At 61.6% G+C, this 11871-nt stretch overlaps 1 protein-coding gene and 1 long non-coding RNA gene across 3 annotated transcripts in view; one reads left to right on the top strand and one right to left on the bottom strand.

Annotated features, from left to right (window-relative positions):
- Window positions 1-760: 760 nt before the first annotated feature.
- LOC139183692 (uncharacterized) lies at window positions 761-3055 on the bottom strand. The gene is made up of 2 exons (XR_011567310.1): window positions 2005-3055; window positions 761-1016 (listed from the first exon to the last, which is right to left on the bottom strand). It is a non-coding gene; the product is annotated as an uncharacterized lncRNA (long non-coding RNA).
- A 205-nt stretch (window positions 3056-3260) lies between these two features.
- The window catches only part of ABLIM2 (actin binding LIM protein family member 2), a 169041-nt gene continuing 160430 nt past the window's right edge, over window positions 3261-11871 (top strand). Inside the window, exon 1 of one of the 2 annotated variants that reach the window (XR_011567294.1) lies at window positions 3261-3399. The gene's annotated coding sequence lies outside the window, so the exon portion shown is untranslated. Of the gene's footprint in view, window positions 3535-11871 lie in introns of both variants that reach the window. The other variant, XR_011567288.1, reaches the window with a different exon arrangement.

Genomic DNA, 11871 nt, shown 5'->3' with positions numbered 1-11871 from the left:
GGAGCTGTCCATGTCTTCTCCAGGGTCCTACCTGGGTTCTGCCCACGAGGCTCCTTCAGCTGCCTAGCACCTGCCTGCTGGCACTTAAGCACACCCTCCTTTATGACCCAGGGCTCTGCCATCCAGCCCTGATTATACCCCTGGCTTCCCTGGAGTTCAGGTTTGGACAAGGAGGGCACTGGGCCACAGAGCAGGGGGCAAACGTGCAAGTGCCCATCTTCATCTTGGAGCTGGAAGTCCGAGTGTGCCGAGGCCCATCCCAGGAGGGATGTGGACCAGTGCGGCCGCTGGAGGTGCAGCCAGGGGACCTGGTCGACCCCCTGGAAAGTCAACCCCTTCTGCATTTCCCCTGAGCGCAGCCTGGCCAGGTCGTGTCCTCCCCCCAAGCCTGGAGATGGACTAGGGCCCTGTTTCTAGGGTCACGGGGAAGAGGAAACCAAAAGAAACCTGCTAAGTCTTCAGGCAGGAAAGATGGGGCAAGGGTGGAAGGAATGGGTGGAGGGCCAGCGGGGCCACCCGGGGCACCCACTCGTGACGGCCTGGAAGGGGGTCCCTGTGAAATGAGATGGGGACTTCCCCAGGGGAACGTCTGGGGGTACAGGGGCCGAGGAGCAGGTGTGGCTTCTACCCTGCCTGCAGGGGGGGGCTGGGTCACCCCAGGGCATTCCTTTCACCCACAGGCGTGAGCCTGGCAGGAGGAGAAGGTGGGGGGTAGCCACTGGCACCTTCAGGGCTCTTTCTACAATGAATTAACGACTAATTTGAAAACAAATTTCTGTTTTCTTTATTAAAACAGTGCCCAGTTCACTAAAGGTACTGAATACACGGTGCGTGGATGGCTGGATGGAGGACAGGTGAGCAAGGGCGACACCCTTCGAGGGCTGTCGACGTCCCACACTGCTCTCTGGTCTGCTTCAATAACAATGAATGTGATGATAACCATCGTTCCCTGAACTCTGGCGTTTTTGCACTTCGAACTGTTTTATTCACATGACTCATGGGATCCTCCTAAGAACCTGTGGGTCAGGCGCTATTTGAGGGATGAGGAAGCTGAGACACAAGAGAGGGCGAACGAGTTGCCCGAGGTCACACCTGGTTCACACGGATGACAACTGAAACCTGGTTCCGTCCACCCAGACCACCCAGCCTCCGCGGGCACCGTGCCGGAGGAAGACGAGCGGGCAGGCCTGGCCCGCGGGGAACTCCCCTGTGGGAGAACCAGCCGGCCCAGGGCAGGGGGGGCAGAGGCGTGGCTACAAGACACCAGGGTTCTCCCCCGCTTCCAATCTGCCGTGTGACTCTGGCAGGACTTCCTTGGGACTTCGGTTCTACCCCAGTGAAAGAATGTGCTGGAACCACATGACCCTGAGGTTCCTGCCTCAAGGAGTTGAGAACGGCTACGATTCCCCAGTCCCTGCCCCATTTGAAGGGCCTGTTAGAGAGGCGGGGCCGGTTCCACTGGGAGGCCCCGGGTGACCGCATGTCGGGTGGACCTCTGGAAGCAGGCCGCTCACACTTGCCCTCTGACTCACAGGGACTTGGGAGCAAGGGCCCGTCCACCCCTTTCCATGGGGAACTTGATGGCGAGCTTCCTAAAGAGGACACGAGGGGGCGGTGGGTGCTGTGATGTTGGGTGGGCGTCTGGCCTGCTGCCCGGGGTGATGGCCTGGAAGGTACCCCTTCTCTCCTTCTCTCCCTCTACTCAGCAGGCTATCTGTGGGACGCCCACTCTGTGCCTGGCTTATACAAGTCACTGAGAAGGGATAACAACTGCATGATAATATCAAACACAGCTACTGATCTTAGCTGCTGCTGGGGCCCAGCGCGCATTAGCCCCTGGGGGCCTCAGAAGTATCTAGAGAGGCGGGGACTACTCACAGTCTAACAATGCACATGGAGAAGAAACCAGGCTCCCCACGAGGGGGTCAGACCTCCCAAGCGCCCACCCTGACTGGCCAGGCTCTGCCCTCGCCAGGACTAACCACCAGAATTTAATGCTCTCACCCATGGTGGATCGTCCACTCGGCCACTTCACGGGTGGGGCCCTGATGCCCACAGAGGGGCAGGGACTGCTCAGATCTGCACTGCTGAGAGGGCCGTTGGGTGGAGAAGAGGGCACCTGACCCCTGTGAGTGTCCTTCCATCATCACATCCACTCATGTTCTGGGCAAAAGGCCCCAGCAGACAGGCTTGGAGCCAGGCAGCTACACAAACAGCCAGCCCAGCCAGGCTTTCCAGGTTGCCAGGGTGCGTGGGGCTGGGCCAACCGGCTGCATTGCCCATGGCTGGTTCTCCCCAGGAGCTGCTGTCCTCTGGCCTCTCTTCTCCCCGCCGGCCCCTCTTGGGAGTAGGTGGACGCTGCTGGAGGCCGATGAAGAGTTCTGTGCTCCTGCCTCAGGCTTCTGCTCAGAGTTCACATTTTCTGGGACCAGCCCTCTCTTCTCCCCCACCAGGCCGGGCAAGGTCCAGGGAGTCCACCCTCTGAACCGGCCAATCCAGACCCTCCACACCCACCCCCGAACACCCCTTCCAAGAGCACCAGAAACTCACTGGGATCCCCTTGCTCCCACCCAGGGCCTTCCCTCTGCTGTACCCGGGACCCGGGACTTCCCTGGGCTGGACCAGGGAGGTCACTGACGTCACAGAGGACAGTCGGCTCCTGCGGATGGGGGAGGGATGGGGGCCCGCAGACTGCGCCACTGGGGTCAGACCATGGCGCCAGACGGTGCGGCGCTCCGGGAGCCTGGGGCAGGCCATCGGGTCGCCGCCGCCGAGCCCTAGATCCGGGGTCAGGAGCGCAGGCCTCGCCCCTCGCCGGGGCAACTGGGCAAACCCTGCCTACCCCCGCTTGCCCCCGCCTCGGTTCTCTTCTGCAAACTGGGGAGGGAGGGAGTTGGCCCTGTGCGGCTCGTTGCACCAAGGTTGCGCCTCACCCGGCCGCGCTCCTGGCCCGCTCGTGGGCTCTTAGCAGCCGCCGAAGGCCAGGCCGCCAGCCACCCAGCCAGGCCGCGCGGACAGCTCCGCAGAGACCCCCACGACTGGACTGCGGGAGGACGCAGCTGCGTCGCCCACCTGCGCATGCGCGGGCCGCGCAGCCTGCCGGAATCGTAGTCCATCCCTGGGGGCGGCAGGTGGCGCCGAGCGAGGAGGAGCGGGGCGCGGGGCCTACATTTCCCAGAGTGCATCCGGTATAGGGGCGGGGCGAGAGGGGCCTCCGGGAGGGGCTTCGGGGTGGGGCGGGGCCTGCGGGGCGGGGCTGGCGCGCCGAGGGGCTGCGGCGGCGCTGCGGGCGGGCGGGCGGCCCATCCCGCCTGCAGGCGCTGCACCTGCGGACACGAGCGTCCGGCTGCCGTCCCGCCCCGGCGACCCGACTCAGAACTGCCGCTGAGATGAGCGCGGGTGAGTGTGCGGGGAACCGGGGCCTCCCCGAGCTGGATCGCGGCGCCGCCAGGGCTGGGATGCCTGCACCTGCAGACTGGAAGCCGCCCCGCGGCTGCAGCCGGCTTGCGCTCCAGGGTCTTTGCAGTGTGGCAGGTCAGGCGCGCCCCCCATCCCCCTCCCTGTCCCTGCGCCCGGGGGGGCGGGGACCCCTTTCCCCGAGCGCCGCACCCCTGGCTGCGCCGGGCTGCCTGGACGGCGACGCTCCTTTGCTTTTCTCCCCGGCGTGCGGGGTCACAGCAGGGTCCGGGCGAAGGGCGCGCGGCTGCCGTAGACCCTGCGGCGGAGAGGTGTGTGACACGGGTCGGGGGTTGAGGGCTTGGCGGCAGGGGGGCGCCGCCGTTGTGTGACTCCTGCAGCGCCTGGCTGGGTAGGTGGGTTGGGGGGGGGAGCGTCAGGTCGACCCCCCTCCCCGGCGCCTTGGGCTCGTCCAGAGCAGACTTGGGGGCGCGGAGCCCGCAGTTTGTGTGCGGCCCTCCGCGATGCGCGCGCGTGGTCTCTCCGACTCCTCGTCCCCTCCACTGCGTACCCAGGCTGCTGCCTCTGGGGCCGCACCCGCAGGGTCTGACAGCCTCTGTGCGGCGCTGGAAAAATCGCACGTCACCACCACCTAGTGCGCTTGGGGAAACTGAGGCCTACCGCTGGGGGGGCCTTGTCTCCTGAGAGACTCTGGAGTGACCAGAGTCCCCGTTTTGAGAGCCTTCTGGGGGCCCAGCCCTGGCTGGAGGGCTTGTCCCTACATTCCCCTGCAGGGAGAGGCCATCACCCCATTTTCCAGGGTGCGACCGAGGCTCACCAGGCTTGAGTCACTTGCTCAGGTCTTGCAGTGGGGCTGGGTTTTGAAGCTGGTGCTTCCTGACTCCTGTGTCCTGCCTTGAGCCCATCTCACCCGCAGACTACAGTATGGACCCCTGGCCACCGGCAGAAACCAGAGGAGACAACCATTCCTCCCTGGGGACAGGGGGGCGGGAGGGTAGGGAGCAAATAGAACTGGGGAGGGAGTGTGCTTTTAGGGACCATTTACTGACCTATGTTTCCCAGGAGCGCCCCCCTCCTGCCAAGAGGAATCTGTCCCCTCCTCCTCCTAGTTGAGGAAGCAGGGACCACACGGGCAGTGGGAGTTGAGAGAGAAGCTGAGAGCAAATGGCAGGCTGGAGGAGGCAGACTTCTCTAGAAGAGGATTTCTGAAAGGGCCAACCTGTTCTTTGGAGGTGGCTGGGGAGCAGGGCACCCCGCCTTGGCAGAGCCTCCAGACACATTTATCTAATGGTAGGTGGGGGGAGGGTAATGGCAGGGTGCACCAGGTAATTTTAGGCTCTCCTCCACCGTAATTGACCCCTCCGATCTCTGGAGCCCTGGAAGGAACCCTGGCATTTCCCCCCTCATTTGTGGTTGTTCTGGGAGCAGGGGTAGGTGGGCACCAGGGGCCCTGGGGGTATCAGAGGGCAAGGAGACTGGAGTTTGAATCATAGTGTCCACCTGCTGGTCTTGGACACTGCGTGACCGCTTCCTGAGCTTGGCTTCCTGAAAGCAGTATCGTTGCCCCCGTGGAGAGGATGAGGTAATAGTGGGAAATCCCGCACGTAGTGGGTCCTCCCTTGGTGGCTCATGCGGGTCGGTGAACCTCAGCCTGAGTCAGTCAGCCCTCTGGGTCGGGCAGTGGGCACGCCGACCCTCCACCTGTCGCTCATGGCCCGGCCTGTGACCTGCACAGCAGTAAAATTTTCACCCACAACCACGATGGGAGAGAGCAGACGGTGGTCCTGGTGCTGGGCGCCTGTGCACATCTGGAAGGTCAGGGGCTTCCCTCATCCACAGGGGCAGGTCCCCTGTTGGCCCTCCCCGGGGAAGGCTGGCATCATCCCAGAGCTGGGCGCCAGCAGGTGTGGCTGGGAGCACGTGGTCCAGTCTCCAGTGGCCCAGACCAGCCGACGGTCAGCGCCTGAGGGGGCCTGAACCATGGCCCCGGGTGGGAGGCTCCCCTTTCCTTTATGCCGTGCAGGCTGTGGGCGTGCCTTCCTTCAGTCTGGTAACTCAGGGCACCTTTGAGAGGGCCCCGTGCCTACTTGCTTCGTTGCGCATTCATTTCAAGTGTTCAGGGAGATGAGGAAGCAGCACGGTGGGGCGGGAGGAGCTGGCACTCTGCGTCAGATGAGCCTGATGGCGCGCGAGCTGCGTTCTGTTTACAGTCACCCGTACCCCGCTTTCCCTGCCGTATGGAGGGAGCCCCTTCGGCTCTGTGTGCACTGCTGGCACACACCTCTCACGTCTGGCCACTGTGCACATCTGGCAGGTCAGGGGCTTCCCTCGTCCACGAGGGCAGGTCCCCTGACGCTCTCCCCAGGGAAGGCTGGCATTGTCCCAGAGCCCAGGTAGGGCCCAGGAGACAACAGTGAGCCTGGTGGTGGTCTCCTGGCGTCCCAGTCCGTGGAGTCACGGAGGGGCAGGGCAAGGTGGGGCAGAGGGACGAGCCTGAGCTCAGAGGGGCTCCAGAGCCAACTCTGCCACCTCTGGGCACTGGGTCTGTGCTTTCTTGGCGCCTGTGTGTCCTGCCCGGGTGGCTGCAGGTCTGGTGGGCAGGATTCTCCCAGGTGAGTTTCATGGAGGGCGTGTTTACATTAGTCTGCCAGGGCTGGCGTAACAAGGTGCCCACTGACCGTGCAGCTTAAGCAACAGAACTGTATCTTCTCACACTTCTGGAGGCTGGAAGTCTGAGATGGAGGTGTGGGCAGGGCTGGTTTCTTGCGGCTTCTTGCCTCATCTTGCAAGTGGCCATTTCCTCCCTGTGTCCTCAGATGGCCTTCCCTCTGTGTGGGTCTGTGTCCTTCTCTTTTCCTAAAAGGACACCAGTCGTACTGGATTATGGATTTGCAGGAGGGATGCAGTTCAGCCCAGAAGGGGAGGGCAGGGCCAGGTGGAAAGCTGGGTGGCAGCTCAGCCGTCTTCTTTTCCCGTGGCTGATGGGTTAGGAACGCAGAGCTGGAAGGGACCTGGGGGGTGCTCCAGTCCTAGCCCACCCACCCACACGGAGGGGAAACCGAGCCCCGGGGAAGGAAAGGCAGCTGTCCCGGGGCCAGGAGAGTGTGCGGTAGACGCAGAGCCCGAGCCCCGGTCCTCTGCTCCAGTTGGTGCAGCCCCGGCCTTTGAAACAGAGAAAAACACATTTCTAATCCAAGGCAGGGCTCTGCCGTCACCGCAGAGACATTCACCACAGCATCCCTAACAGCGGCAGAAAGTCAGAAACCTGCTGCGTGTATGTGGTGGGGAGCGACGGGACATGGGCCGTGGGTCCTTTGTCAGGTTGACCTATGTTTCCTAAGCCCCTGCTGTGTACCCAGCGCTGCCCCAGGCCTGGGGCTCAGCTGTAGACCAGAGCAAGCGGCATCGTGTCTTCCTGAAACGTGCCCTCCTGGAGGAGGGGGGTGGCGAGAACGTTCTCGTTACCTGTGTGATTGGAGTTTCTCACGTTAGGAGAAAGTGCTGAAGAAAAGCTTCATTTAGAAAACAGCCGAGGACAAAATGGTGCGTCCTATGCGACCTCCGCGCTATGAAGCGGCGCAGGGAGCAGGCCAGAAGGAAGTCGTCGTGCCGTCCAGGGCGTCCCTCTGTTGGAGGCGGCGAAAGAGCTAGTGTTCCCCCGCGGCGTCTTTATGCTTCCTGTCACCTTCCCCAGCTTTTTTTTTTTTTTTCACTGTGTGCGCTTACCTTTTGCAATGAGGAATCTGAAACAAGAAGGACATTGGTTCCGGGTCCAAGGTGGGCTCGTGCTGCTTCCAAAGCCCATGAGTTGGTGTCAGGTTGGGTGATTGCATCTGCAGGGGCCACTCCTTTGCTCGAATGGAGGTCTCCCAGTTGGCAGTGTTCGGATCTTAACACAGGTGCCCAGTTTCCATGGCTGACACCATCTGACTTAGGTGTGAAAGTGAAAGTGAAGTCGCTCAGTTGTGTCCAACTCTTTGCGACCCCATGGACTGTAGCCCACCAGGCTCCTCCTCCATGGGATTCTCCAGGCAAGAATACTGGAGTGGGTTGCCATTTCCTTCTCCAGAGAATTTTCCCAACCCAGGGATCGAACCCAGGTCTCCCACATTGCAGGCAGACGCTTAATCAGCCTGACTCAGAAATTCATCTGAAATTGCATCTAAGGAAGTGGTCATTGCCCCGGAACCGGGAGCTCTGGGACAGCCTGGGAATCCTCACCTTCAAACTATTGGTCCTTCGCATCTGTGGTCACTTCCTAACCCGCCACCTGAGACGTTTCGAATCTTTCTGGTTTCTGTCCAAAGAAGTGGTTTGGGGGCAGTCGGCATGTTCTCTGGACCCACATCCTGACTTGGGTTAACTCTTAGAAAGCCCAGTCTTACTGTCTCAGCAAAGAGAGTGTGACCTGCACTCTGGACAAGTCACCGGTCAGACACCCTGACCCTCCAGAGTGTCGGCTGTCTTATGGGAGAGCTGTGAGCTGGCACGAGGGAGTCGGCAAGTCTGGTGGTACAGGGAGCCGGCAGGGTGGGGTGGAGCCTCTGGGAAGGGTCTGTCCTGCTGGTGGGCCTCAGGGCCAGGCCAGCTGTTGGGACCCTGAGCTGCTTGGATGCCTGACTCTGGTCCCTGGGTCAGACAGCCCCTGTGCTGCAGACACGGGCTCCTCCTTGGGCTCAGATTCCAGCTCTGCCGCCTGCTAGCATGGGATCCTCAGACCTCTCCGAGCCTCTGATGCTACCTCTTCTGGGGTCTCCATAGGGACCTAGGGTCCCAAGTGCCTGGTATGCAGGAGAGGCTCAGTTCGGTTCAGTTCAGTCGCTCAGTTGTGTCCGACTCTTTATGACCCTATGGACTGCAGCACGCTAGGCCTCCCTGTCCATCACCAACTCCCGGAGCATACCCAAACTCACGTCCATTGAGTCAGTGATGCCATCCAACTATCTCATCCTCTGTCATCCCCTTCTCCTCCTGCCTTCAATCTTTCCCAGCATCAGGGTCTTTTCGAATGAGTCAGCTCTTCGCATCAGGTGGCCAAAGTATTGGAGTTTCAGCTTCAGCATCAGTCCTTCCAATGAATATTCAGGACTGATCTCCTTTAGGTTGGATTGGTTGGATATCCTTGCAGTCCAAGGGCCTCCTTGCAGTTAAGACTCTTCTCCAACACCACAGTTCAAAAGCATCAATTCGTTGGTGCTCAGCTTTCTTTATGGTCCAACTCTCACATCCATACATGACTACTGGAAAAACCATAGCTTTGACTGGATGGACCTTTGTTGGCAAAGTAATGTCTCTGCTTTTTAATACGCTGTCTAGGTTAGTTATAACTTTTCTTTCAAGGAGTTAGCGTCTTTTAATTTCATGGCTTCTGAAGAGGCTGGAGAAGCAGATAAAATAGTTGGGACAGGAAAGCTCGGGTTGGCAGCTCATGTTTCCTGGTGATCGTGTGGTCTCGCGAGCTGCTGTGGGCCCTAGTCAGAGGGGTGCCAACCCGCCGGGCCGCCTCTGGCCACTCAGACGCAGGGCAGAGTAACCTGAGTGCTGCGTGTTTGTTTACCCGGGGATGTTTCCATCGCCAAGGTCTCTAGGGTGTCGTGCAGCACCCTGCTTCAGTGTCAGGGTGCCACGGCTCGTGGGGCCTGCCCTCAGGCCCTGCTCCGCCGAGGGCTTCTCAGGGTGGCTGGGGTGTCCCCGCCTATAGATGGGGAGGTGGACGCCCAGGAGGGCGCCGGGCATCACACCCCACCACTGGTGAATGACAGCTGGATTTGAATCCTGGTGTGTCCAGCTGGCGGTGGGGGAGGGGTGGCGCTGTCTGTCTGTTCCCCGCATGCATTAGGGGCTGCAATGGTGACTTCGTGACGTGTGGCTGAGTGTTTGGGGTGGGTGAGGCTTGATCCCCTGGGGGCCTCATGATGATGCTTTCTGGTGACAGCGTGGGGCGGGGAGTCACAGCCAATGTCCTCACCTGAGCCGAGGAGCCTGGCCCCGTTCCAAGGTGTGGCACTTGCTGGCGTAGCTGGGAAGGCAGAGCCCGCCCCAGCCCAGCCCTGTCTGCTCCTGAGGACGTGCTCTGCGTCTCCAGTGCGCTCCTGTCCAGGGTCGTGGCTCGGCCCCAGGGACCCACTTGGGGATGGACCGCTCAGACTGGGAGAGGGTCACCGTGCGAATCCACACGCCTCCCTGTAACCTTGACCCCTGGCCTTGCTGTCCCCTCTGCTGGGCCCTTGGGGTCTCCTGGAACTGACCGCTCCTGATGGAGGCAGCATTCACGGCCGTCCCCGGCTTCTGCAGCTCCAGCCTCGCCGGCATCAACCGTCCCGTTAGTGTCTGAGCTCCCCGGACTCTCAGGCCCACCTGCCAGGCCTCTGTGTGACCTTGGGCCAGCTGACTTCCCTCTCTGGGCCTCAGTGTACCCGTCTGAAAAAACAAGGGCCACCGCCGTTCTCAGGGGTGTGACCTGCTTTCTTCTGACCACCTGCCCCCCGCCCCCCGCCCCCCCCACTGCAGCAGGGAGATCGTCTGAGTTTGAGGCTCAGCCGTCGTCCGTTCAGAGAAACACGCCGTGTGAGCCGTGAAGTCTCGGATCACCCTTCTGGGCCACGTGGACCTCATCTGACGGTTTCACGGCAGGAAGCACGTGGCCCATCATGCCGGGGGGCGGGGGGTGGGGGTGGGGGGCGGCCCGCTTAAGGGCCTTTCTCTGCAGCCTGCCAGGGAAGCCACCTCTGTGGACATCTGCCTGGTATCCAAGCCAGCAGAGCAGCTGAGTCCGAGTTCAGAGGAAGGCCTGGGGAGGGGGAGGTGTGCTCTGACTCCTGCCGGTGTCTCCTACCCAGGGTGGGGACAGGGGGACTTCCAGGCTAGTGGGGAGCCAGACCCAGGCTGAACCAGTTCTGTTGCAGTGATGTATTGGGGGATTTCGTGGGCCATGTTGCCTTGGCTGGAGATTTCTGAGCAACAAGGGAAGTGGTCTTGCTTGATGCCTCGAGGGCTTTGGGGTCAGAACACCTGAGTGCCAGTCCCAGCTGTCACCTGCTAGAGTGTCCCGGCCACCAGGCTGCACAACTGCTCTTGGCCTCGGCTTCCCTGCCTCTCGGGTGGAGGTAATAGCACCTGCTTTTCCGGACTGACCGTGGGCTGTGGGGCCAGGGGCCTGGGGTGGTTTTTTTTTGTTGTTACAGCCAGACACGATGTCCCAGGGCTCAAGGCAAAGCCTGTAAGGTCCGCTGTGGCGTCAGCTGGCATGGCCAGCCAGTTCACAGCTCTTCCTGTGTTGCTGGTTCTCCTGCCTGCCCTGCCCAGCCCACCCGATGCTGTTTTACACTCCCTGCCCAGTGCCGAGGTCAGAAGCCCAGTCCCCGGAGAGCTGCCTGCTCCCAGGTTCTAAGCGGTGTTTTGGGTGTCAGCCCCGACTCAGTCCTGCGGGGCTGTCCTCAGCACACACACAGGGGCTCCGACCGGCCCCCTGCACAAACCCCATGGCCTGGGGTTTGGGTTTCTTCACACACAGAACGAGGGGTTGGAGAGATCTGGCCACCCGACTCCAGCCAGTGCCCAGTGGCCCCGCCGTGCACACCCGCCGGGCTGAGCCAAGTGGATCCCCCTCCCGAGTCCTCGCAGGCCGCCTCGAGTCAGGGCTCCATGAACAGCCTCCAGTGGAGGATGGATGATGGATGGAGCTTGGGTCCCCGCTTCATGCCCAGCCCCCCACCCCCTGTCTGTTTGCCCTCATCCTGGTTGAGGACTCACGGTCAGGCCTCTCTGACCTGCTGCTCTGACCTCCTGCTTCTGCTTGGATGTCAGGGTCCCCAGGATCTTGCTGGAAAATGGCATCTCCAAGGCCCTGGTTAGTGCTGCAGTTGGGCGTGAAGTTCTAAGAAGGAAAATTACAAGGACCACCCTGTGGCCCCTCATGTCAGTTTGGCGACTGGAGTGGCAAATGCTCCCAGGGGCCCCATCCCCACCTTTATGTTCTGAGTGACTAGGCTGAGGCTGCAGGGGGTTTACCTGGGAGGTGGTCCCAGGAAGCAGAAGGGGGAGGACTGGGGTGTGGAGGGGGAGAGCCGTGGGGCATTTGGATGGGTGGGTGTCTGCTGCGGGCTGCGGGGGCTCAGTCCTGCTCAGGGACCATGCAGAACACTCCGAAGAACCAGCAGGACCCTGGGGCCTCTGTTGTCCTGGACTGGGGTGGTGGCTGGTCCTGGGATCATGACCACCCCCCCGCCCCACACACACACACTGCACGGTGTGACTGTCCACAGCCATGCAGGGGAGCCCTGAGGCAGGGTGAGGGCCAGTGTCACCACACAGCCACTGTGCCCACAGAGGGCCCACGGGTCCGGATACGGTCCAGCGTCAGCCGTCCACTGCTGTTCTCAGCCTCAATCCTGTCGGGGAACCTCTGATGCCTGCCACTGGCAGCCCCTCAAGGGCTCAAGGCTGTCCTAGAAT

Source organism: Bos indicus, chromosome 6, assembly GCF_029378745.1.
Source record: "Bos indicus isolate NIAB-ARS_2022 breed Sahiwal x Tharparkar chromosome 6, NIAB-ARS_B.indTharparkar_mat_pri_1.0, whole genome shotgun sequence".
NCBI classification, from domain to species: Eukaryota; Metazoa; Chordata; class Mammalia; order Artiodactyla; family Bovidae; genus Bos; species Bos indicus.
This window is presented reverse-complemented; position numbering and strand designations above follow the sequence as displayed.